Genomic DNA, 25,811 nt, shown 5'->3' with positions numbered 1-25,811 from the left:
GAACATGGCAGGCTCATGTGCGGTAGTTTTTTTTTCTTTTGAAGTTCATGTGCGGTAGTTTCGGGTTCGCGCAGATACCTATGACATCGCCGGTCACCACAGGTGCAGAGACAACGAGCAAAACGAGTTCTTTTTTAGGGTATCGACTAACGAGCCTTCGTCGGGAGAGGAATGACCTCGTTGCGGGTGTTGCATCCTTCGTCGGGAGATGAATGGCCGGCAGGCGTTGCATCCTCGAGGAGACGAATGGTGTGGTGCTTGGTTGCATCCTTCCGATGGGAGACGAATGGCGCCGCTAGGGGTTGCATCCTCCGTCCAGTGGGGGGTGTGGATGCAAGGTTGGAAGCACGTCGAGATCGTCGAGGAGGTGCGGTTGGCCGTGGAGGCAGGGATAGTGGTTCGATGTGTAGGTTGATCGGATCCATGGTTCGGGTTATGCAGGTGAGACTGCCGGCGAAAGTCGTACTCCGGTCTCAGGCGTCGCTTCCTCGTTGGAGGCATCGATGTAGCATCTTACCTTGCCTTTCCCAACGTGCTCCGGTGAAAACTCTTGATCTAGTTTAGATCGGACGATGGCGGCGCCATTCAGCGTCGTGTTCTCTCTTGGGGGCATCGTCCTGGAGATGGATCCGGTTAGAGGGACCCGTGGCTCGGGAGGTGATGTGTTGTGTGTGCTGCTGCCGAAAGGCGCTGTTTGTATGGTTTTTGGGTCGGGATTCTCTTATAAACTGGACCAACCTTCTTTCTTCTGATCAATGAATTTGGTAGAACTACCAACATTCAAAAAAAAGACTAACGAGCCTTTTTCTTAGAGGAACGAGCAAAACGAACTGGAAATAGCCAGCCAGGGCACTGGGCCGTGGAAGCGTGCTGCTTAGTTCTTATTGGGCCTGGTCAAGCCCAAACGAGCCATAGAAAAAGAAAAGGTTTGCTTGCGGCTGCTTTGCCTACGCGCAGAGGGAGCTAGGGAACTCTTGTCTCTTTCGTTTAGTACCACATCGCTTGCGGAGAGCTGAGAGGCGGTCGAGGAAGCTATAAAATGAGACACCGGGCATCATTGTAACTCATACCTTTCTCGGCCTTTTGGCTGATCAAGTGTAGTATCATTGGGGAGACAACGATATTAAATTTATTTTTTGTGGGGGAGGGTCCATCACAGTGGCTTGCCATTGGGGCTCTCAGGTGTCGCCTAGGCGTTGCACTACAGCCCAGGCAGGTGCACCCCAACCAAAACTAAGTTTAAAATTTGAATTTGCAAAACAAGGTTAAAATTTGAATTTGCAAAGCTTTAGAAAGTAAGCTGCTATTTAGTTGAATGCAAGGTACTAATATCAGGTAGTTGATTATGCGCCTCCTCCTTTGCCCTAAATAGCAAGTGAGCTCTGAATCTTTATCAGCAAACAAAAGCGGGCATCTGATGTGTACCTCAATGTTCAGGAACAGAGATTTTGGTTATAGCTTAGGAGAACATGAGGATTAAAAGCCATCAAATAAAAGAGAGATATACAGGTGAATTATGCTGTTGCTTATGGAAAAAAGTCCATTTTAAACCCTAAACTCGTACGCGTTTGATGGAACGAACCCCCAAGTCAAAATCCCGGTCGATTGTACACTGGTCTAAATCAAACCTTCGGGTCGTTAGGATGGCCGGGATTGGGACATTTCGCAGAGGGCGCACACCAGCTCCTTGTTGGGCCGACCTGCTTTAGTTTTTTTTCCGCTAAGAAACAAAAATTCACAAAGGGCGCTACACCCTGCTCCCTGCTGGGCCGGCCCGCATAATTTTTTCGTTAAAAATAAATAAGCGCCGGTGTTGCTCGAAACAAAAAAAAGTTCACAAATTTTGAAAAAAAAGGTTCATGGATTTAGAAAAAGTTCAACAATCTTGAAAATAAGTTCACGGATTTTCAAAACAAAAGTCCACGGATTTGGAAAAAAATCATAGATTTTGAAAGAGAAACTGTAAAATTGAAAAAGAGTTCGCGGATCTTTTTCTTTATTATTTATTTTCTATCTTTTTATTTTTTTTATTTTTTCATGTATATATACAAAAATCATCGCTTATATTAAGGAAATCTTCACGGTAATTTCCAAAAATTTCCGTCATTTATAAAAATGTTCATCTTGTATTAGAAATTTGTTCAGTGTATATCGCACAATTGTTGAATATTTATTCGGAAATTCTTCAACATATATTACAAAAATGTTCATCTATTCATATTTTATTCAATAATGCTATCACATATTTGCCGCGAGTTTGAATTATCGTCCATGCACCTTTTTCATTTTTTCTTGAATTCGTGAAGTTGCATATTTTCAAAAATAAGCGTACAAATAAGAACCACGTGAACCAGATTTTGAATAGAATATAAAGTTGTTCATGAACCAGATTAGATTTTTTTTCAGAATGTTGTTGTTCCATATTTTCGATAACTTTTTAAAGAAATATTTGCGATTTAAAAAATGTTTGTGTGTTCTAATTTTGTTCCGGAGTTCAAAAAATATTCCTATATTTCATAAAATTCTAAAAATGTCCGTGTTTTCAATAAAAAATCAGGAGTTTGAAAAATGTTTCCGTTTCAAAATTGTTTGTGAATTTTAAAATCTTTCATGTTTTCAATTTTTTCTTCGGGAGTTTTATAAAATGTGCATGTTCCAAATGTTTGCTTGAATTTTCCAAATTCAGTTTCGTAATTTGTTCACAAATTTAAAAGGTGATCGCTTTTCATAAACATGGAAAAAATAGCGTTCGAAATTTTAAAAATATTCGAATCTGGTGTTGATTCTTATAGCTTTGTGTTGCTATATTAACAGATTTGGTCGCTAGGTCAACTGGTTGTACAAGCGCATTTGTTGTTGTAGATCCTGGGTTCTAAGCTTGTCAAGTGCGTAATTTTTTTAGCGTTTTCCGCCTATGCGTGCGAGAGAAAAATAAAGACACATTTTTTTAGCTTCGAAACTTGCCAAGTGCGTATTTTTTTAGCGTTTTCCGCCTATGCGTGCGAGAGAAAAATAAATACACATTTTTTTAGCAAATAAAAAAACAAATGGGCTGGCCCAGCGTGGAGGACGGGTGCACACGCCGTGGTCAACATGCCGCTCCTTGGCCCACCAGCTAGACAAATCCCGGTTGACTTTTGCCAGGGTTTGATTTAGACCGGGATTGCAGAGTTCAGAGTGCAATCGACCGGGATTTCGACTTGGGGGTTCATTTCACCCGACCTCTACGAGTTCAAGGTTTAAAATGGACTTTTTCCGTTGCTTATGTCCCTTCTTTTCCCTTGACAGATAAAACAAATGGGCTGGCCCAGCGTGGAGGACGGGTGCACACGCCGTGGTCAACATGCCGCTCCTTGGCCCACCAGCTAGACAAATCCCGGTTGACTTTTGCCAGGGTTTGATTTAGACCGGGATTGCAGAGTTCAGAGTGCAATCGACCGGGATTTCGACTTGGGGGTTCATTTCACCCGACCTCTACGAGTTCAAGGTTTAAAATGGACTTTTTTCGTTGCTTATGTCCCTTCTTTTCCCTTGACAGATAAAAGAAAATCGGAGTCTGCACACTTCATGAAAATCATATCTGATATGGAAAGCCTTATGCCACGTAGTTATAGGCCAGTGAATGCCGCCCTCATTGAGTTCAGAATTATTGTATCCATTATTAACGAGAAATCTCCCCATTTTACAAATGGAAACAGGCGTATCCTGAAAGTTTTATCTGTGCATAAAAGGAAGCTATCATCTCCTTCTACTTGTGCATGTATCTGTTATTGAATTTCTCATGTACATCATCTTCCCTGAGAAAGCTTTTCCAGGGCTGAAGAATAGAAGTACCGTGTGAAGCAAGAACCATCAGTTATCAGTAGGCACTGCAGCGATTTGTGGCTCATTCAAGCTTCTGAACCATAATGTGCAACCCATTACCCATCGCTGAAAAGTGATTCTCGGGAAAATGGACCCTGCTATATTTTGGTTTACACATTGCCCTGACATTAAGTCTAGATGAACTTCAGAAGATGGCTGCAGCAACTGACAAAATCAGTAGCACGTTAAGTCGTTTTCAATCCTTTGGAGTCATATACGCAGTTGCTGCTACGTGCAGTTGTTGCCGATCTTGAGGGAAAAGCCATGTGGCCAGCAAGTCGTCCCCGTTCAGCGACGCCATCACCGGAAGAAAATCTTGTACGACCGGGTCGTACGCACACGAACGTGAGACCACCCCGAGCGCTTGACATCTGGCAATCCCAACATCCAGCCCAACGTGAGTTGCAGATAAAAACAAAGCCCAACGCACGCTCAATTAAAAAGCCCAACGCGCGCTCAATTAGCTGGTCCGTTTCCTTTACGCCGTCCTCTCAGCTTCTGATGATTCATCTTTCAAAAGAAACGAACAGACATCAGATCTGTTTTCATCCTGTTAGCGACGGGGCGGCAAGATGGCTACGGCCCCAGACGACGGCATCGCAGCACACGGCCAAGGAACATACATGGCATCGTCTCCTCCAGAACCATGTCCACCCACGGCTCCTCCAGTGAGGTTAAGTTCAGTTCACCAATCTTGATTAATTCAGTTCGGTTCAGACTGAAAACACATGTGACAACAAGCACGTTCCTTCCTTCCTGAAGCCTATCTTGATTAATTCTATTGCTTACCCTTGCAGCAATTGCCAGTGATTGAGACTAATGGCCAGCCGAGGACGAGCAGCACACCAATGAATGATCATGATTTACAAGATGCTGATAAGGCTCCAAGAGTTGGGATGTGTTTTCAGTCTTGAGGAAGAGGCGTACTAATTTTACAATTCTTATGCTCAAACCAAGGAATTCAGCATTATAAAGTGCCACTTGAAGTTTAGGGCAGATAAGTCTTTAAGTTCCAGAGATTGGACTGCGCATTCGCCAATGCCTTCCGCCGACGCCTGTCTAACCAATCCTCGCGGCGCCTTCGCGTGTCCTCCTCGTGACGCCTTGCCCAGTAGTTTTGCTCGTAGGCGACGTCCTCCGGGTGGCGCCGGCGCCACTTCGCCATGACCCGCTCGTCCTCCTGGGCGATGAGGAGGCGGCGCTGCCGCTCAGCGTGCTCCGCACGGTCTTGTGCCGTGTTCAGACGAGGCGCCGGGGCGACGTCCAGCACCTGCTGGAGCGTGTACACGTCTTGGAAATTCATCTGGCCGTGCGGCCGGCCTAGGCGCCACGCCGCCGCGTCGTACGCGCGGGCGGCCTCGCGCGCCGTCCCGTAGGTGCCGAGTCCGAGCCGGAGATCACCGGAGCGTATCTCGGCGTAGTAGCCGCCGTTGGGGCGCAGGCGGACGCCGCGGTAGCCCGACGCTCCTCGGCAGCGCGGCGGCATGGTGGCGCGTCGATGGCGGGGCGCTGGAGCGGTGGAGGGGCGCGTGGCAGAAAGGAAGAGGAAGAGAAGTGTGGAAAAGGCGCGTGGCGCGCGCCGCATTTTATAGGCGCGCCGGAAGCGGTGCGCCAGAAATGGCGCGCGAGCTGGCGCCTTTTCGCGCGCGCGCAAACGGTTCCCGCGCGACTTTCCCGCCACCGCTGGAGCGCGGCAAAACACCCCGCGCGCGCTAAAAGCTGGGTTTACCGCGCGCGCGTCTTTTGGGGCGCCTGTTGGAGATGCTCTCAAGGCAAATGCAAATGCATCTGTACATTTATCGAAGAGTTGACAGCAGAATATGGAAACGTCACACCGCACATATGCCAAGAATGGACACCAACATATACATTGCAGATCTTGTTTACATCATATGCCACATCTTGTATTGGAATAAAATTCAGAAGAAAAATAATAAGGAGCAGCCTTTGTTCAGATTTTACAGCTCAAATCACACATATAAAAAATCTACATGAACTTGTTCTGCTTAGTACGTCGGTCGCGCCGCGAGGGTGGCTGAGGAGAACGGCGGCTGGCATCGCGGAGCACGCCGGCGAGCAGCTTCTACGGTGCCGCGACCTGGGTCGCCAACGAACGCGGGGAATGGAGTACGCCGAGCGTCAAGGAGCACACCAGCGGCGATGTGGCGAGCAGCCGGAGTGGACCTCACCGGCGGCGATGTGGTGAGCAGCCGGAGCAGAGTACAGCGGCGGCAGGAGTTGGCGGCATTGGAGAGGTTGGGCGTCGATCTGGGCTCCAGTTTGGATAAGGTGATGCCGCGTGCTTTGAGATTTGTACTGCCAGATGTCAAGCGCTCGGGGTGGTCTCACGATTGCATGCGTACGACCCGGTCGTACCAGATTTTCTTTCCCCTCTGGCCGGGAGGTTGGACCAACTGAAGCCGCCTCCTTTCACCATGTAGACGCTCACAGAATAGCGCAACCGCCTGACGTGCCACTCCTCGCCTGTGCCGTCTTGCAGGAAGAAGACGCAGTCCGCCCACTCCTTCCGGCGCTCGTCCGGCACGCGCACGGCCCTGGAGCACCACCGCCCGGCGAACAGAGCTTGGTCGCCACCGAGGGCGCCCCTCTCCTCCTTCCACCTCGAGGTGCCGAGGTCAGCCCTGAGTACGGTGATGTCCTCGTCCATTGCGCCTTCTGGCGTGACCGGCGCAGCCCGCTGCATGCGTACGCGGGAGATCTCTCTGCGGACCATCAGCAGCGCGCCGTCGCCGGACTCGATGAGGTAGTGCAGCATGACGCGGCGAAATTGGCTCGACGACGGGGGACGGCCCTTTATGATGCGGTCAAGCCGAGAGATGTTCGGGAGCTCGTCGTCGCGGCCATCGTCAGCGACGGTGACCGCGAGCAGGTCTTCGTTCTGGTCGACCACGCAGGAGCGCCCGGCCGGCACAGCGCGAGCTTGCCGTGCCGCCCTTGGCCAACGGCCGCGGCGACGAGGCGGGCCGAGCAGACCACGAGCTTGAGCATGGAAATCGCAGTCTGTGGCTCGGCGTCTCTCTCACGCGGGATCCACGGATGCCTGCACTCCGGCAGCTCCCGCTCGGCCACGGCCACGATGGGCTCGTGACGGACATGCACACGGGACACGCTGGGGAGTAGCGCCACGGGCGCCGTGGCGTCGGAGAACGGGTCCAGCAGCGAGTATGCGCCGTCGACACGCTCGAAGACGAGCCACTTGCCGCAGGAGCTGTGGTGACCGGCGGCGACGGGCAGGCGGAAGGGCCGAGCTTCCACGGCGAAGATTATCCGTGTGGCCACGCTATGCCTGGCTGGGTACATGCATGCATGTGTGCATGCAATGTTCGACATGTCATGCATGGATGATGGATGGGTCACACTAACATCATCCTTCCAGTTGAACTTTCTAGTTTGATGGATTTTTTTTTTGCATAAAGCACACACGTATTTGTACAAGTCTTTAGTGATTGTATGGACATAAAAAAGAAAATAACAAAGTTTTCTAAGAAAAATGTATTTGTACCATTGGTATTGCCCTTTATAGAAAGAAAAAAAAAGTTGCAAACAACTTTACACTCAATTTGCACTTTATGTAATACACAAAGAATAAACATATAATAGTGCAATTTTCACAACCTAGTATAATTTACACACATATTGTATAGTATTTGCTTGTGTACTACACGCGGAAATTAAAAAAAGTGAAGTCTTCTAAGAAATACTCCCTCCGTCCCATAATGTAAGACGTTTTTTGACAAGTCGACAAGTCAAAAAACGTTTTACATTATGGGACGGAGGGAGTAATTAATTACTCGCATTGGTATTATCCTTTAAGAAGAAGATGATTGAAATAATAATAATAAAATTGGCACACATTTTGCACATAAATTACACTTTTTATAATATGCATGAATAACCGTATAATAATGGAACAATATCGGTATTACCCTTAAATAAAGAAATTGAAAAAATTAAAATGAAAGTAAAATAATGAAGTTTTCTAGGGAAGAATGAAACCCTTTAAGAAGAAAAAAAAAATGAAAATTTCTAGGGAAGAATGAAACCCTTTAAGAAGAAAAAAATAATGAAATTTTCTAGGGAAGAATGAAACCCTTTAAAAAGAAACAAAATAAACACTAAAACAAAATATAATATTGAAGTTTTCTAGGAAAGAATGAAACATTTTAAGAAGAAAGAAAATTCAAAAAAAATAAAGTTTTCTATGGAAGAATGAAACCCTTTAAGAAGAAAGGAAATTAAAAACCAAAATAAAAAATGAAGTTTTTTACGAAAGAATGAAACCCTTTAAGAAAAAAGAAAACAAAAAAAACTTGCATACAAGTTTGCCCTGAAATTGCACATTTTGTAATATGCAAATAATAAGTTTATGAAGTGCAATTTTTGCTCTCTACTATAATTTACACACATGGTGTATCGTACTTGCAAGTATACTTACTTACAAACACACACAAAAAAGACATTTTCTAAGAAGAAATGAAGTATAGTGGCATTGGTACCACTCCTTAAGAAGAAAGAAAGTGAAAAAAAGAAAGAAAGAATGATAAAATTTGCACATACTTACACGGGGAAATATCTAGTGATATGGTCCTTCTGATAATACGCTGCTCATAGATTGGGTGACCTTTGGATCTGCATCTAAGGGACATGATCAACTCACTCGTTTATTTACCTATAGCCCCTGTTCTATCCTTGCAAAATCACAACAAGTCTCCATATCTCTCCTCTAGATCCCCATTGTCATCACATTCTCGCCTCGTGGACACCACATCCTGGTAGTTCATGGGACACGTGTGGTGATCTAATTTGTTTCAAATCAACTAGCATGGACCAATCAAACTTAAACCACATCATTAGGACGACATTGCCATTACCTTATTGAATTTTTTTCTGACATATTTATTCGCTGGAATGCAAAAAAGAGATGTTGTTGAGACATGCTAATCTTTCCAAAATGAGCTGCTCATCAAGTACAAGCCAAAGAAAATGTATTGCCTTTTGTTTGCATTGCTCGCTTCTATTGAAAGCCGGGCTTGTAGTAAGGCATTGGGAACAATAGTCATGAGTGCTATTTGACCACAGGACAAGTACTGGGAACATAAATTTCCAAGACATGGCATATTCATTCATTCACAACATCCAAAAATCACAGGAAACAAAAACACTTCAACAACTTAAGTTTTTTGTATTGGAATTAGCATGACCTTACATATATAAATTCACAAGAATACTATATAGTTCACAGATTTACATAGCTATATGAAACAACTTTACTCCAATTCACTTGGGAAATTTGTATGACAGTTATTAAATCACACCTACATTAAATCAAGAATTAGAGCAACAACAAAAAATCTTTTGGGAAAATCATACGATATTTAATATGTCGAATGTTTAAACACCTTCGTGATGCCAAATAACTGCCATGCATGTGGCACCATCTAATTCTCCTAGTTGATTTTAATGTTTCTTGACCTTATAAGACCATGTAAAAAATCAGTTATTGACCTATGAAACCATGAAAGAATTAACAATAGCACCCCACTTTATTACCATATAATAGTTATGACTCGGTGCAACTATGATTTAATTTTCATCCAAAGCTATTTACAAGACATCAATGTCCATCCTAAATTTCTTTGACAAAGTTAGCGGTGGAAAGCACTTCATCAGCCCACTGTTTCACCATGTCTTACCTTCTTACAGGCTAGAGGATTCCAATATTCCTCGAGAACATTCAAGGGCTACGATGTTTCTCATATGTAAATTTTCTAAACAACATCATTTCTTCATTCCTCTTCAACTATGCAGGTAAATGTTCTACCTTCCCATCTTTTTTTGTTCAAACATTAGTTGCTATGTCTATTTTCTTCTGTAATATATCCTTATTAAATGTACCCTTGTAAATATACATACTAGAAGATAAATTTTGGTACAAGAAAATAAACAAATGATATGGTACATACAACAAGGCATAGTTATGTAATGCAGAAACTCATGTACCGTGAGACTGCTATTTGCATCATCTTCAAGCAATTGGAGTACTCGATCAACTCTGACTAATGCTCTCCATCGGCGGCATCATGGGCTGATTGGCGCAAGTGAGATGTGCAAAAAATATGTTTAGATATTAGTCGGTAACACGTCGTGAACATGTTAAAAAAATGAAGCTTAACTATGCCAACAATTACTATAACACTAATCTCATGTTACATGCATCAGTGACATAAAGTTGAAATGGCGCTAACTTGCACATCAGCAGTACATTACTAGTCATTGATAATCAAGGAGCACTGCATAATCAACGAATTCCAGGCGTGTCTCGCGGGTCTATATATCGGTATCACTCTCCATAAGCTTGTTATTTTGGAAACAGACTGCTCTTTTGTGCTTTCTCTCCTTCCGCATGATAATCTTGACAGGTCTTCTCATGTGGATGCCAAGAAGGAAGCCCTTACCAAGTTTCTTCCAGACTTTAAGCTGGCGAAGATTAGTAGACAAGCAAATGAGGTGGCTCACCAAATAGCTAAGTGAAAGTGCTAGTTATCGACTAGAGGGGGGGGGGGGTGAATAGGCAATTTTTATGAAAGTCTTCAAAACATGGGAGTTATGAAGACAAACAATAGAAATGAACCTATTGATATGCAGCGGAAGGTAGACTACACTAGACAAGCCATAGTCAAGTATGCAATGAAGTGAAAGCACGAAGACTAATAGCAGTTAGGTAGTATAGATCAAGATGGAAGATGGTATGAAGCCAACCAACAATAGTCGTCACACAGTGAAGTCAAACAGATAAGGCAAGCAAGCAAATGACTTCACGAAGACAAACTGTAAATAAGTGAGGGAAGAGATAGAACCAGTTGATTGGAGAGGACAAGGATTTGTTGGACCAGTTCCAGTTGCTGTGACAACTGTATGTCTGGTTAGGGAGGCTGAGATTCAACTCAGAAGACCGCGTCTTCACCTTATTCCCCTTGAGCTAAGGACACTTAGTCCTCGCCCAGTCACTCTGGTAAGTCATCAAGGTAGACTTCCAAACCTTCACAGACTTCGTTCACCGGCAATCCACAATGACTCTTGGATGCTCAGAACGCGACGCCTAACCGGCTGGAGGATTCACAGTCCTCAAGTGTAACAAGTCATCAAGTCACGCGGACAGAAAGACTCCTGTGATTCCTAACACTCTTTGGCTCTGGGTGTTTTGGGCTTTGTCCTCGCAAGGATTTCTCTCTCAAATGCTTCAGAGGTGGGTTGCTCTCAAGCGACAAAAGCCGTGCACTAACTCTGAGCAGCCACCAATTTATGGTGTAGGGGGTGGGCTATTTATAGCCAGTAGGCAAGCCGACCTAATTCGTCCGAAATGACCCTGGGTCACTAAGGAACTGACACGTGTTCCAACGGTCAGATTTCAAACACACACGGCAGCTTGACTTGGGCTACAAGTAAAGCTGACTCATCCAGCTCTGGATAAGATTTGCTCTCATCGTCTTTGCTCGAAGACTTAGGATTTGGTTGAGCATCACTTCAGTCACTCTGACTTTGTTCACTTGGACCCCACTTAACAGTACGGTGGTTCCTATGACTCAACAAAGAAGAAAAGGAGACTACGAAACAACTATGTCTTCTCACTCCATAGTCTTCACGTGAATGTCTTCTCGAGTCATAATCTTTGTTGTGAATATCTTCACATACCACCATTGTCTTCAATGTCTTCACACATTTTTAGGGGTCATCTCCGGTAGGTAAACCGAATCAATGAGGGACTACTACCTGTGTTATCCTACAATTCTCACAAACACATTAGTCCCACAACCAGGTTTGTCGTCAATACTCCAAAACCAACTAGGGGTGGCACTAGATGCACTTACAATCTCCCCCTTTTTGGTGATTGATGACAAACTGGTTGAAGTTTTCAACGGGGATAAAAGTATGTGAAATTGTAAAGGATTGAGGTATTCTCTTCGTAAGTAGCAAAAGGCTCCCCCTGAAGATGTGCATATAAGTGTTTTGCTTTGGAATGCAAATGCACATGGCAGGTTGTACTTGTGGAGATCCTCTTCAACTTATGAAGACAATTCATCATGCATGAAAAGACATAACGAAGATAATGACATGCAAAATGAAAAATGGACGTCTGCAAAATGACTTCGTGCGGAATTTATCATTGCACATGCGGAATTTATCATCGCATCACATAGTTGACAGAAAAGGTAGCAGACGACCATCAACTTTAAGTGTTACAACTCAAAGAACCAAATGTATCAAAAGCGAGAGTTGTAAGCTCTTGGCAAAAGTATAGCAACCACCCATATGGACCCGCTTGAAGACTATCAACTCATATGCTTCTCCCGCTTTTGTCAGGAAGGACCAAAAAGGTTTGAAGACATAGAGCGTCTACTTGTCCCTATGAGGAGTAGATGAAGCTGCAGGGTCGTCGTTGAGGTCCGGTGGTGCAGAAGAACTTGGTGCAGTGTCGATTCGAGGCGAAGTTGTAGTCGGGGAAGTAGCATCGTCTTCGTCATCAATGACTCTGGCATTAACAGTTGCCGCTGAGGAGGAGTACTCAGAGTCTTCAAGTGAGGGAGTCCGATGCAAGACAACATTCCTAGGGGGAGTAGAATCAAATTTGAATCTCTCTGTGAAGCCATCTTGTTGAAGATCATCTTCAGAGCTCATCAATGTCAGACTCTTCCATGACCGCCGACAGGTTTCATGAGTGACAAATGCATTCTTGGTGGCAAGGTTGCGAATGCGATTAACATCCACCAAGAGGCTTTGCATCTGACGCTTCAGCCAGTCATGATGCTTATCCTATTTTTGATGCAGGGCGACGAGAAGCTCTCGGTCATTGAGAACACGAGATCGCTTCCGAGGCCTTTGAGAAATGGTACTCTCAGTGGCTTCAGTATGGGCACGATGAGGTGCATGTGTATTGCCAGCCAAAGGATAAACACGAGTTGCAGCAGGAACTCCTTCAATGGGTTGCGTGAAGCTTTGACGATCGACGTTGTGAAGATAAATTGGCTCCTTGGCAGGCTCTGGGTATATGGCTTCGACAGACATATCAACCTCTGGCAAGAATATGAGGTGATTGCGCGCAGAAGGCTGATAGCTGATAGCAGAGTGAAGCTTGATGAGGCGCATTACCCATGGAGCATAAAACTTCAGACCAAATAGATCAGAGCCGGATGCTGCAAGTTACCTGATGAAGAAATACTGAGCATTGAAGCTGATGCCATTGAGGATATAGAAAACCAATGTCTTCATTGCTCCTTCACGCTTCGCTGCTGGAGAATGTCCTTTGATAGGCCATAGAGTTCGCCTGATGATATGATAGATGGTGCGGGGCAGATACTCTAGGTCTTCAACAAAGAATTCCGTTGGATATTCAGCATCTCTAGGCAGTGGTTTCATCATACTCAGCATTTGGCTCATATTCGGCTCAGGCTTCTGGAATATGCTCTCCAAAGCATTGCGGTGAAGCTGACAACCAGGTTCATAGAGTTCACCTGGAGTGGGCAAGGCAGTAAGCTCAATAATATCAAGAGCTTTGGCTTCGTGGTGTACATTGCCTGTCATCCACTCAAGGACCCAAGTCTTCGGATCCCTGTTGTAGCCGCGAATGTGAATAGTTGCATAGAATTGTAACAGAAGCTCTTCATTCCAATTTTCTTTGTCGGTCACAAACTGTAGAAGGCCAGCATCTCTGAAGCAGTCAATGGCTTCTTCCAAACAGGGCAGGCCAGCAATGGCTTCGCAGTCTAGATGCATGTGGGGAAAGATGCGCCCTTGATTGTATAGGACACAAGAATAGTAACTGCACTGCTGATAGCTCCAGAACCGATCAGATGGAATTCTTGGCTTGGTATATGGGTTCTTAGCACTATCAAAGAAGGTGTTGTGTGCCTTGAAGCCATTAACATTGAACAATCCGGGCAAAGATGCAGTACCTGGAAACCTTGGCAACCTTGGTTTAGGCTTCTGGACCTGGGGCCTGTGCTCCACATGATAGTCAAATTGTGGTCCGGGAGCAGGAGGAGGAACTAGAATAGGCCATCGAACCATGACAGGTTGGCCGCGATCAAATGCCAGCTCAATAGTGTGAGGTCTTGGAGGTGGTACAGGAGCATCGGCATTGATATGGGCTTCAAGTTGCATAATGGCTTCAGGTGCAACATTGGCTTCATGCAACATATTAACTTCAGGCGCCACATTAGCTTCAGCCATGACAACGTCATTGGCTTCAGTATTGGTGTTGGTGGCCACCTCTATATTTTCAACCTCCACTTGAGTAGCTGGAGGGTCGGGCACAGACTCGTTCTCCTCGAGAACAACTTCTTGGATGATAGGGGGTGTGGCAACACTCTCCTCTTCTTGATAGTGTTCTTCTTGGTCATCGACTGATGCAGTCGGTATGTCTTCAGCAGCTTTGGCTTCAGACTCTGAGACGTTCACAGTTGGAGTGGCGTCAGGAAACACTTGTCGTGCCACTGAGTTGTGGTGCTCTTCTCCTTCTGGAATGCTCGACAGAGCGACTTGTGGCCTTGGTCCTTTGCGAAGCCTGCGAAATGCGGGCGATGCTTTTGGAGAGGGAGTTGGCTGGACCACATAGTCGTCATCATCAAGCACCGGAGTGGTGACTTGAGGTGGTAGAGTACTTGGAGATTCTTCTTGACGGGGGGAGTCTTGAGGGCGATCTGCCCATGAATCATCCTGAGCAATTGGCGTCAGGGGACGACCAATGCTGATGAGTTTGTTGTTCGTGAGAACAGGCGATGATACCATTTGGTGCTCTATATGAGGAAGGACTTCATCATCATTTACATTGTCTTGGGGACCAATGTCTTCAGCTGCGGTGGGGTCAACAGCTGGAACTTCAGCTTCAGGAGCCTCTATGAAAGCAGGCTCATGGATCACAATCTGACGCTCTTGGTGTTCGGATGCAGGGCGAGCAACAGAGATAGGCTCGACAACAAGGGGCTCTATGGGAGCAGCCCGATCTTTCTTCGAAGACGTTGTCTTCCGTTTCTTGGTCTATGGTGCATCATCATTGGCGTTCTTGTTCTTGCGCTTTCTGGCTTCGGCCTCAGCTGCCCTTGTCTTCTTCAGTTCGGAAGCAGCTGTGGGGGCCTTAGGCTTCGTCCATGTCATGCTGGCAGGGAAGACAATGCGAGGTGCTTCCCGCCCTGATGCTTCAGCTTGGGCCATAGCAGGCTTCTTCTTGGCAGCCAACTTGGGGTCGATGCCTGGACACCCAAGTGCCTTGCGCTTTTTTGCTTCATTGTGAGCTTGAACACATTTGGCGGCGAGGTGTTTCATTTGCTCTCTTGAACCTTTTGCTTCCTCTCGTTTCTTGTGAAACACCTCCTTGAAGTCATGCAGCATCTGCTTGAAGTTTTGAACATCAGCCATGCTGAGCTTGGCTATGTGCTTTTGAACTGAGCCTTCTCATAGTCAATTTTGTTCTTCAGTTCGACAATCTTCTGAGCCAGAGCCAGCTCATGAGCAATGGCTCCATGGAAGGAGACACTAATGCCAATTGGAAGCTGAAGATCATCGATGCCGAGGCTCGGATTTTCAAACCACTCATCAATGAAGTTATTCAAGATGTCCACATCGAAGAGGGGCAGATCGTTGAAGATCTCCGCCTCTTGCTTGCTCTTTATCAGCAGCTCAAGAGCGTCATCACCAAGATCTTCGTCACTTGACAGATCAATGGCTTCAGTCTCGTTCCTCAGAACGGCAGCTGGGGTCAGTGCTTGACCAGAACTTTGGATGGGCTTCTTCTTCTTTAAAGACTTTTCGGTCTTCTTAGAGATGCGAGAGAGATCTTCAGATTGCACACTTGCTTCAGGAGGAGCAGTAGCCAGTGGCTTCGCACGCGAAGCTTTAGGAGCAGGGGAGGGCTTTGAAGCCTTTGGTTTCTTATGCTTCTTTGGCTTAGGAGGAGCAAGAGCTTCATCAGAATCAACATCGTCTGCAGAGTGCTCCACGGCTGTCCCCTGAACAGCAGTGTGTGTGATGAGACCTTCGAGGTTGTAGAAGGGCCCAACGATATTTGGTTCAGCATCACGGGTGCCGTCAGCCCGAGGAGCAGATGGACCAGGGTTGAAATTGAGTCCAAATGCTTTCTTGTTTTTCATAGCAGAATCCTTGGAAAACTTGTAGTTGCACTTGAATAGATTATCGTCACGACATCATAGCAGAGAAGATGGGTCAGCATTCTCTGGCTGTGGTCCGTGAACCATGCACGGATAGAACCCTTGAGCAATGGCTTCTGACATGGACTTGGGTTGAAGATTTTTGTATAAGATATCTCCCCAAGGTCGCTTGATGGCATTCTTCTCTGCATACTCTGCAGTCACAAATCTGTACAGAAACCATTGTTCAGCCCACTATCTGCAAATCCAGTGGATTCGAGTCTTGCGTTCGCCATAGGTTTCTTCAGGGTCTGTCTTGTATAGCTCATAGAGATCTGGTGGCAGATCTTTGGAAGTGTTGCCACAGCGCTGTCTGCCGCCCTTTCTTGCTGACTTTTCAGTGGCCATGTAGTTCAAACTGAATGGCTTCAGAACTTGCAAAGGCTTCCGTCTGCTAGTCAGACAGGAACTGGCTTCAGGAGAATTTATGTGACGCTGTAGAAACTCTGCAAATGAATGCAGACTATGAGAACCAAGGGATTCTCCCACGGACATGTACCTGTGACAGCATTAGAGATGCGAGGGAAGGGGAAGAGGTCATATGCATTCTCAGAAGATTTTGAAGATAAATCAATTTGAAGACATTGACCTCATAGCGCGAAGACATTCACTTATATGTTGAGAGTTGGTTCCAGAGTTGTATGAATCCAAGAATAGGTACAAGTGAGGAATCTAACTACTTGTGAAGCATAAGTGAATATACTAGGCATGATATGAGATGCAGAACAGGATAGATCCAATTCTGTAGGTTTGGAAACCATTTTTGGTAGAGAAGGATGAATCTATCGGATCAAAAAGGCAGTAAAGTAAGCTTTAATTACCACACGAAGAACTGCTAGACGGAGTGGAGTGGGAGGCCGAGCAGTTCGATCTCCCGTGCCCTAACTTGGCGACGGAAGACACCTACGGCGGCGGCGGAGAAGACGAGGTCCGCAGCCGGCGTGAGGACGGCGTCGGTGAGGTCGCGACAGCTAAGCGCTTCGTCGCCGGCGTCGTCGAGAGCTAGCGGTGGCGCTAGGGTTTGTGCGAGGTGGAGAGGTGGGAGAAGGATTTTCACCGCGATGAGATGTGTATTTATAAGGAAAGGGACAGCACAGCGCAATTATGCAGGTGCCCCTGGCGGTTCACATCTGAGGGACACGTGGTGAACATGCAACACATTGGAAGTTGTTCCATGTTCCCACGCATGCCTGGACTGTCGGGTGGTCGTTCCGGCTTCTCCGGGTTTCAGGCAATAAGGATATAACATTTAAAACAGATTCAATTTTTGTCTCTGTATCTTCTACTGACAAGGACGCAGAGAAGACATTCGACGGTTTCAATAGAATGCATATGATTTGGATAGGTAGAATTTGAGGCAGAAGCATAGAAGAGGTTAGGGTCTGATCACATTCATTTAGATCAAAATATTCAAGCAAGAAGACATAGCTATAAGTGAATGTTGTAGAGGACAGAACACAAATATATGTATATATGTGAGTAAGACCAAATTATCATGGCGAAGATAAACATGAGGACAAAACAATGTTGAAGACAAACCAAATGCTAAGACTTTGCATTTGTAACGCCAAGAGAAACACTTCAAACGAAACTTTGGTGGTGGTGTTACCCACCGTATAGGAAGTATTAGATCCAGACACGGCGCACAATTATCGTGGCGCTCTGAAGTCAAATTCCGCATTAATGTATTCACACTTAGAGTGTATGTCTTCATTGATTGAAGATATATGTTACTTTGTGTGTTGCACATCTAAGTCATCAACATGCATAATTGTCAGGATGTGTGTCCAATTACAGGACATTTGAGGATTCTAAGATATTTAGCTCACACCGCAACTTGCAAAACCTTTTCTCATCCAAGGGCTTTGTGAAGATATCAGCCAATTGCTCTTCAGTGTTGACGAGAATGATATCAATATCTTCCTTCATAACATGATCTCTGAGAAAGTGATGACGAATTTCAATGTGCTTTGTCTTCGAGTGCTGAACTGGGTTGTTGGCAATCTTGATGGCGCTTTCATTGTCACAATAGAGTGGTACTTGCTTCAGATGGATGCCTGAAAGTGCGTTATATCGACTAGAGGGGGGGGGGGTGAATAGGCGATTTTTATGAATTCTTCACTGAGGAATTTGCCAGTGCGAAATTCCTTAGCGAAGAACTACTTGCAGCGGAATAAGTACTAAAAAGTATGCATAGCAAAACACAAACATGGTCATCATGATGAAATGAAGACAAGCACAGAGTACAAAAAGCGTAAACACAGGATAACACAGGATGAAGACAAACAAACTAAAGAAATTGAACTGAGGAAATTGAGAAAGTCTTCAGTCAAAGTCTTCAAACACAGATATGAACAAGTGCACAACACAGTAATGAGGAAATGAAAGAGTTGAGGAAATAGAACCAGTAGGCTTGGTGAAGACAATGATTTGGTAGACCAGTTCCAACTGCTGTCTCAGTTGTACATCTGGTTAGTGCGGCTAGGTATTTAAACCTGAGGACACACAGTCCCGGACACCCAGTCCTGAACACGCAGTCCAGGACACTTAGTCCTCACCGTATTCCCCTTGAGCTAAGGTCACACAGACCTCGCCCAATCACTCGTGGTAAGTCTTCAGGTGACTTCCAACCTTCACAAACTCGGTCACTCGGCGATCCACAATTTCCTCTTGGATGCTCTAGACCATGACGCCTAACCGTCTGGAAGAAGCACAGTCTTCAAAGGTAACAAGTGCCGGATCCACGCAGGATCAATCTCTTCAGTGATACTCAATCACTTTGGGTTTGTAGGTGTCTGGGTTTGGGTTTTTCCTCACTTGATGATTTTCGCTCAAAGTCCTCGGAGGATGGGATGCTCTCAAATGACAAGTGTCAGTTTCTCTCAGAGTATCCAACCAGCTAGTGGTTGTAGGGGGCGGCTATTTATAGCCTAGGGAGCAGCCCGACATGATAAGACATAAATGCCCTTCAATGATATGACCATTAGGTGGGTAGATATTTTGGGACAGCTGGCGCATATCACAGCAACGGTCGGAAATTTGAGTATCAAATTCCTCAGGGCTATCATGTTCCTCACTGTGTAGGCAATCCGCACTGGTGAATTCCTAACTCCTCAGTCAGAACAAATTCCTCAGAGACCAGAAGAACTTCGTCTCTGTCACTGAAGAATATGACTGAACTGTATGAGATTTCCAATGACTTCACTCGAAGGGATTGGTAGGTGTAGGATTTTGAGTTGAGCATCACATGGAAAATTTTCCTTAGTATTTCCTCGACCCCCTTTAACAGTACGGTGTTTCCTATGACTCAAGAAAGGGAAAATGAAACTACGAAAACAAAAGTCTTCATGCTTCATGTTCCTCAAATGAATACCAAGTCTTCAAGGTCACACCAATTTCTTCACTTTCAAAGTCTTCAGAAAGTCTTCAGAAATCCAAAGTCTTCAGTCGAAGAACTTCATTTTTAGGGGTCGACTTTCTCTGTAAATATCAAACTCCTCATAGACTTATAGACCTGTGTACACTCATAAACACATTAGTCCCTTAACCTATAAGTCTTCAATACACCAAAATCACTAAGGGGCACTAGATGCACTTACAATCTCCCCCTTTTTGGTGATTGATGACAATATAGGTTAAGTTTTCAACGGGGATAAACATATGAAGTGTAAATACTGATATTGAGGAATTTGATTGCAAGATATAGAAGAACTCCCCCTGAAGATGTGCATAGTGAGGAATTTGCTTTTGAAGCAATGCACACTTGAAGAGTTGAATCATGGAGATCTCCCCCTATATCTTGTAATTCATACACGCATTTGACATAATATATGAAGAATTTGAAATGCATGATGAAATATGGTGACTGATGTAATTCAGCATGCGTGCAATAACATTAATGAGGAATAAGCATGCAGAAGAAACAACAAAAGTATAGGTCACCATAGAGTTTTAAGCTTACAACTCGATCCAACAAAGTCATCAGAAGAACGAGAGTTGTAACTTAGAAAAAATGCCCATAAAAGATAGACCCGCTTGAAGACTAACTCAAATTCCCCCCCCCCTTTGTCATCGAATGACCAAAAGGTTCGAAAATGAGGACTAACGCCCCTGAAGAATATCAAGTTGATGAAGGAGCGCCAGCGTTGTTGGGGTCGTTTGTTGATGTAGGGCTTGCCGCAGTGTCGTCCAAGTCTTCATGCTCGTCGGTGTCACGCGATGAAGAATAGGAGCTAACCACCAAGGATGGAACCTTGACCTTCTTGTATTTCTTCGATGGAGGTGCAGACCAGTCAAAGTCCTCCTTGATACCCATTTTCTTCAGATCTTCTGCGCTATAAATGTGCGACAGAACAGCCCAGGTGCGGTTGAGGGTTTCATGAAGGTAGTAATGGTTTTTCTTAACTGCATCGTGGGTAGCAGTCATGTTGCGAAGAATTGAACCAAACTGACGCTTGACCCATTTGTGATTGCGATCAACCTTCTGGTGAAGACTGAGGAGAAGCTCACGGTCAGTCATCACCCTGGGAGCTGGCCTTGAGGATTTGGCTTGGTTGCGTTGGCGGCAGACTCATGGGTGGCAGAGTCATCATTGGTGGAGTAGGATGCAGCCTTGCGAAATTGACCATCCAATGGACGAATGCCTTCATCAATAACAGAAGTAGCCTTGCCCTTTTCATCAGCTGAGGAAAATGTCAGTTTGAGGACTTCAATCAGGGGCAAGTAGCTGCAATGGTTCAGTGTATCAGCTTTGTAGTTGAGTGAAGACCTTGTTCTGATGAATCTCATAATCCACGGAGCATAAGGCTTCAACTCAAACGGTGACATTGCGACATTGGCCAGAGTCCTCATGAAGAAATCATGGAAGTTGACGGGAACGCCATGAATGATATTGAAAAGCAGATTCTTCATGATGCCAACGACTTATTCTTCATTCGAGTCGTGGCCCTTGATAGGACTCAATGTCTTCGCCAGAATGCGATAGACAGTCCGAGGCACATATAACAATTCCTTCACAAGGAATTTAGTTCTTGGGGCCTGACCTGGCTTCAATGGCTTCATCAGCACTTGCATATAGTGATCTGAAAGCTTAGGTTCATTGTAGACGCAACGAGCAGCTTCAAGGGGAGGACTGAGAGGCAAAGCACGAAGCAATTCAGTAGTTGGTGCCTTGTAGTGAGTATTTTCAGACATCCAGTCCAGCACCCATGAATTCACATCTTCAGAGTCTCCGGTGATGTGCAGAGTTGCATAAAATTGAAGAATGAGCTCTTCATTCCAATCACATATATCAGTGCAGAAATTCAACAGTCCAGCATCGTAAAGAACACTGAGGACTGGCACGAAATACGGCAGAGATTCCATATCCACGTGAGGAATGTGCTCATGATCGAAGACTTTGTCTTTGTTGAACAACACCGAGGAATAAAAATTTGCCTGGCTGGCAGTCCAGAAACGCCTCTTCCTAATGCGAGCAGAGTCATAGGGGTTGTAATCAGTGAAGAATACGTGCTCGCCGAAGAAATCATTAGCCTTGAATTTTTGCTTCCTTGAGAATGGATCCTTTGGCTTGGGCAGAGGAGTGTCAGTCAGTTGTATTACAACCTCAGGAATCGCAATCTCAGGTTCTTCAGGCTGAGGAATTTCTGGTTCCTCTTCAGTGGCAGCCTGGGTCTTCAATTCTTCATTTTCATTTGCTTCAGCACTAGTGGCTGGAATTTCTTCATGAGTTTCATCAGATCCCATTTGAACTGTAGTTGCTGGGGACTGAGGAATTTGTTGCAATGGTGTGAAGAGTGGAGAGTTGGGGTGCTGACTTTCCCAAAAGTCATCATTCATCACTGGTGTGGTACAGCCAATGTCCACGTCTTCATCTTATATTTCTTCAACGCCGGCCTCTTCAGCAGTAAACTGAGGCATAGGCGAGGAAACTGTGGGGGTTGAAGGGATTTTATCCACTTCAATTTCTTCATCCATTTGCTCTGACGAAGCAGCAGAAGAATTTTCTTCATCAGATCCGCTAGGGATCACATATTCTTCATCAAAGGGGACGATTTCCTTTGATGGCATGGAGGAAACAGGAACAACATCAATTGGATTAGCAAATGAGCTTGTCAATTTCTTCATCTTCTTCAGTGCTGAAGAATCTGAAGGAGCTAATGCTTTCCTTTTCTTCACTGCGGCACGCTCTGCAGCCTTTGTCTTCTTCACATCTGATGCAAATGGAAGAATTGGAGTTGGGGTTGGCGCAGGAGGAGCAGAGGAATGTGGTTGATTTTCTTTAGGCACAACTGATGCAGTTGCCCTGACCTCTTCATTTTCTTCAGGCGCACCGCTAGTGGATGCCCTGGCAATTTCATCAGCGGCTAGAATGCAGTCATCAGCCCTGGAACTCACATTTTCTTCAGCAGCCTGAATGTCATCAGCGGTGCTGGCATGTTCTTCAGTTGGCTGAGCAGATGCTTCAGCCTAAGGAATTTCTTGTTGCAATGGGGCTGCAACATTGGAGGTGAACTTCTCAGTCAGTTTAACAAACCTGACCTTGGCTCCTTTCCAATCAGCATAGTAAGCATTGAAATCATCGCTGAGGACTTTGATTTCAGACTGGATCTTCACAAGTTCATCAGTTGTCATAGAGACAACGTTGTTCTTCAGGAATTTCTCCTTCCTGTACTGCGCTTTCTTGAGCTGCCTGGCCTTCTCAAATTTCCATTTCTCTTCTTGCATGAAGGCAGTCAGCATATGACTTTGGCCAAGAATCAGCTTGAAGTCAGGCATAGGAGTGTTTGGGTCCTTGTGCCAGAGATCAATGTAATCGAGGATCAACTTTGGATCCAAAAGCAGAGGCACATTTGTGCCCTTGGCTCTAGCGGCCCTGACTTGCCTATCTCTGATGATTTCAGCAAGTTCTTCATCATCAGCTTCGTCTTCTTCAGACGACACTTGGAAGACGACCTGCTTCTTGTGAGGACTTGGGCGAGAGCCTCGTCCAGCAGTGGTCTTTGTCTTCAGCAGAGAGGGTCCTGTTGAAGAATTTGGTGCAGCTGAGGAACTAGCTGAAGCTCCTGAGGCAATAGAGATGCCTGTAGTCCTTTGGCACGTGGCAAGATGCATAGGTGCTGAGGATTTGGTCGGAGCAGCTGAGGGCTTTGGAGGAGCAGGAGCAGCATGAGGAATTGGCCGTGAGGACATTAACGGTGAAGCACTTGGCTTACGCATAGGCTTCTTTGCCATGGATTTCTCTGGCTTGACAGAGATCTCAGCGGCAGCAGCAACAACGAAGTCTTCATTGAATTTCCTCACTGCTTCTCTAGCTTGTTTAGTCAGCTTGGCCTGGCGCTTGGCCCATTCATCAGGATAATCTTCACCACGCTTGAGGCTGGTGAGATCAGCTTCTTGGCGAGGTGCCAACGGAGGTCTTGAGCATGGAGGATTGAGTGCGAATTTCTTCATGTACTCGGAAGTCACATATCTGTACTCCCTCCACTCTCTTGCCCATCTCCTCTCTATCTTCTGAATGCGCACCTTGCGCTGATTTTTATCTTCCTCAGGGGGTGTGCAGTACCCAGCATAGATGTCCTCAGGGATTTCAAATGCAGTGTTGATCTCAGGCCTCTTTCCTCCTTTCTGTGGCTTCTTTCCATCATCCATTTTCTTCAGATGAGGAATTTGAACAATTGAATTCTCTGAAGAAGTATGCAACTTTTCTTCGAGGAACACTGCAAATGAGTTAAGTTGATGAGAACCTAGAGATTCAGCAACGGACATGAGTACCTGTGAACAGAGTATGGTTGTGAGGAATTTGGAGAGGTCATATGCGTTCTCAGAAGGTTTTTCAAAAAGAACAAGTTTGAGGAATTTGACCAGATGAGTCTTGAAGAATTTCACTAAGCGTTCTTTGTCTTAGGTTCCAGAGTTGTATAGATCGAAGATCCACACAATTGAGGAATCTTGAAGAAAAATTATTGCTTAGAGAAACAAATCAAGAACAGATGACATGTGAGGTGTTTAGTGTGTGAAGAATTTTAAGAATAAACACCTTTGAAGATTTTGTAGAAATCATTTGAATCAAAGAGGGCAGTAAAGTAACTTTTAATTACCCTGGATGAAGAACACAATGAACTGGGATGTGGAGATGTGAAGTTCGTCTGTGTAGATCTTCCACGCCCTAACTCGGCAGAGGAAGACGGCTACGGCGGCGGAGTGAAGATTTCCGTGGCCGGCGCGAGTACGGCGGCGACGAGGTCGAGGCAGTGAAGCTCTTCCTCACCGGCGACGATGAAGTAGTGGCTGCGCTAGGGTTTGAGAAGCTCGAGCTAGAGAGAGGTCGAGTGGAGTAAAGGAAGTGAGGAAGGGGAGAGGGGGTATTTATAGCCACGGTGAAAAACTATTCGCCCGAAGAAATTGGACGAACGTGCCCCTGACCCTTCTCATTCGCTTGACATGTGTCACCCACGTACTGAGAAGTGGAGATCGTGTTAGATCGTGGGTGAATAGATAAGTATTTTGTGGGATGCGGAACGGTTTGAGCGGCAAAGCCGAAAATTTGGATAAGATAAGTTAAAAGTTCCGTTCGTAAATTCTTCAGCTGACAAGGACACAGTGAAGATTTTGAACGAGTTTCAAATATAACGCACATGAAGAATTTGTGAATAGATTGGGTTGAGTATAGCATAGAGGGGGAAGGGTCCGATCACATTCACTTAGTAGAAAAAGCAACTTGAAGAAATAGCAATAAGTGAATGCTGTAGAGGACATAAAGTCATATATATATATATATATATATATATATATATATATATATGACTTTATGTCCTCTACAGCATTCACTATATATATATATATATATATATATATATATATATAGCCAATGAAGAAAAACGATGGAGAATGTGAAGACAATGCAAAGTTGAAGAACATGAACAACCGAGGAATTTCAAAACAAAAAAAACTCAAATTGAAGATATTCAACTTTTGTGGTGGTGTGACCCACTGTATAAGAATGACGATTTTAGACACCGCGTACAATTGTCGTAGGGCTCTGAGAATCAAATTCTTCATTAATTTCTTCACACTTAGAGTGTTATTCTTCATTGATTGAAGAAAAAATTTTCTTCATGTGTTGCACATCTAAGTCATCAATTTTGCATAAGTGTTAGGATGAGTGTCCTTTTCAAAGAACATTCGAAGATTCTAGGATATTTAGCTCACAACGCAACTTGCTAAATCTCTTCTCATCCAAGGGCTTTGTGAAGATATCGGCTAGCTATTCTTCAGTCTTCACATGCTCAATAGAAATGTCGCCCTTCAACACATGATCGCGAAGAAAATGATGACGAATCTGAATGTGCTTTGTCCTCGAGTGCTGAACTGGGTTGTGAGCAATCTTGATGGCACTCTCATTGTCACAGAAGAGAGAAACATTCTTCAAGTTGACGCCGTAGTCCTTGAGAGTTTGCTTCATCCACAGCAATTGAGCACAACAAGAACCAACAGCAATGTACTCAGCTTCAGCAGTAGACAGTGATACGCAGTTCTGTTTCTTCGAGGACCAACAGACCAAAGATCGTCCGAGGAAATGACATGTACCAGATGTTGACTTGCGGTCCACACGATCACCAGCATAGTCAGAGTCAGAATATCCAATGAGATCAAAAGCCGAGCCCTTGGGGTACCATAATCCAAGTGTTGGTGTGTGAGCTAGATATCGAAGAATATGTTTCACAG

At 45.0% G+C, this 25,811-nt stretch overlaps 2 pseudogenes; one reads left to right on the top strand and one right to left on the bottom strand.

Annotated features, from left to right (window-relative positions):
• Window positions 1–1,066: 1,066 nt before the first annotated feature.
• LOC123146470 (uncharacterized) lies at window positions 1,067–1,227 on the top strand (annotated as a pseudogene).
• A 4,682-nt stretch (window positions 1,228–5,909) lies between these two features.
• LOC123141263 (uncharacterized) lies at window positions 5,910–7,242 on the bottom strand (annotated as a pseudogene).
• Window positions 7,243–25,811: the final 18,569 nt, after the last annotated feature.

The sequence above is a fragment of the Triticum aestivum genome, chromosome 6D (assembly GCF_018294505.1).
Source record: "Triticum aestivum cultivar Chinese Spring chromosome 6D, IWGSC CS RefSeq v2.1, whole genome shotgun sequence".
Classification (NCBI taxonomy): domain Eukaryota; kingdom Viridiplantae; phylum Streptophyta; class Magnoliopsida; order Poales; family Poaceae; genus Triticum; species Triticum aestivum.
The sequence above is the reverse complement of the archived record's forward strand: the minus strand, read 5'-3'. Positions and strand labels throughout refer to the sequence as shown.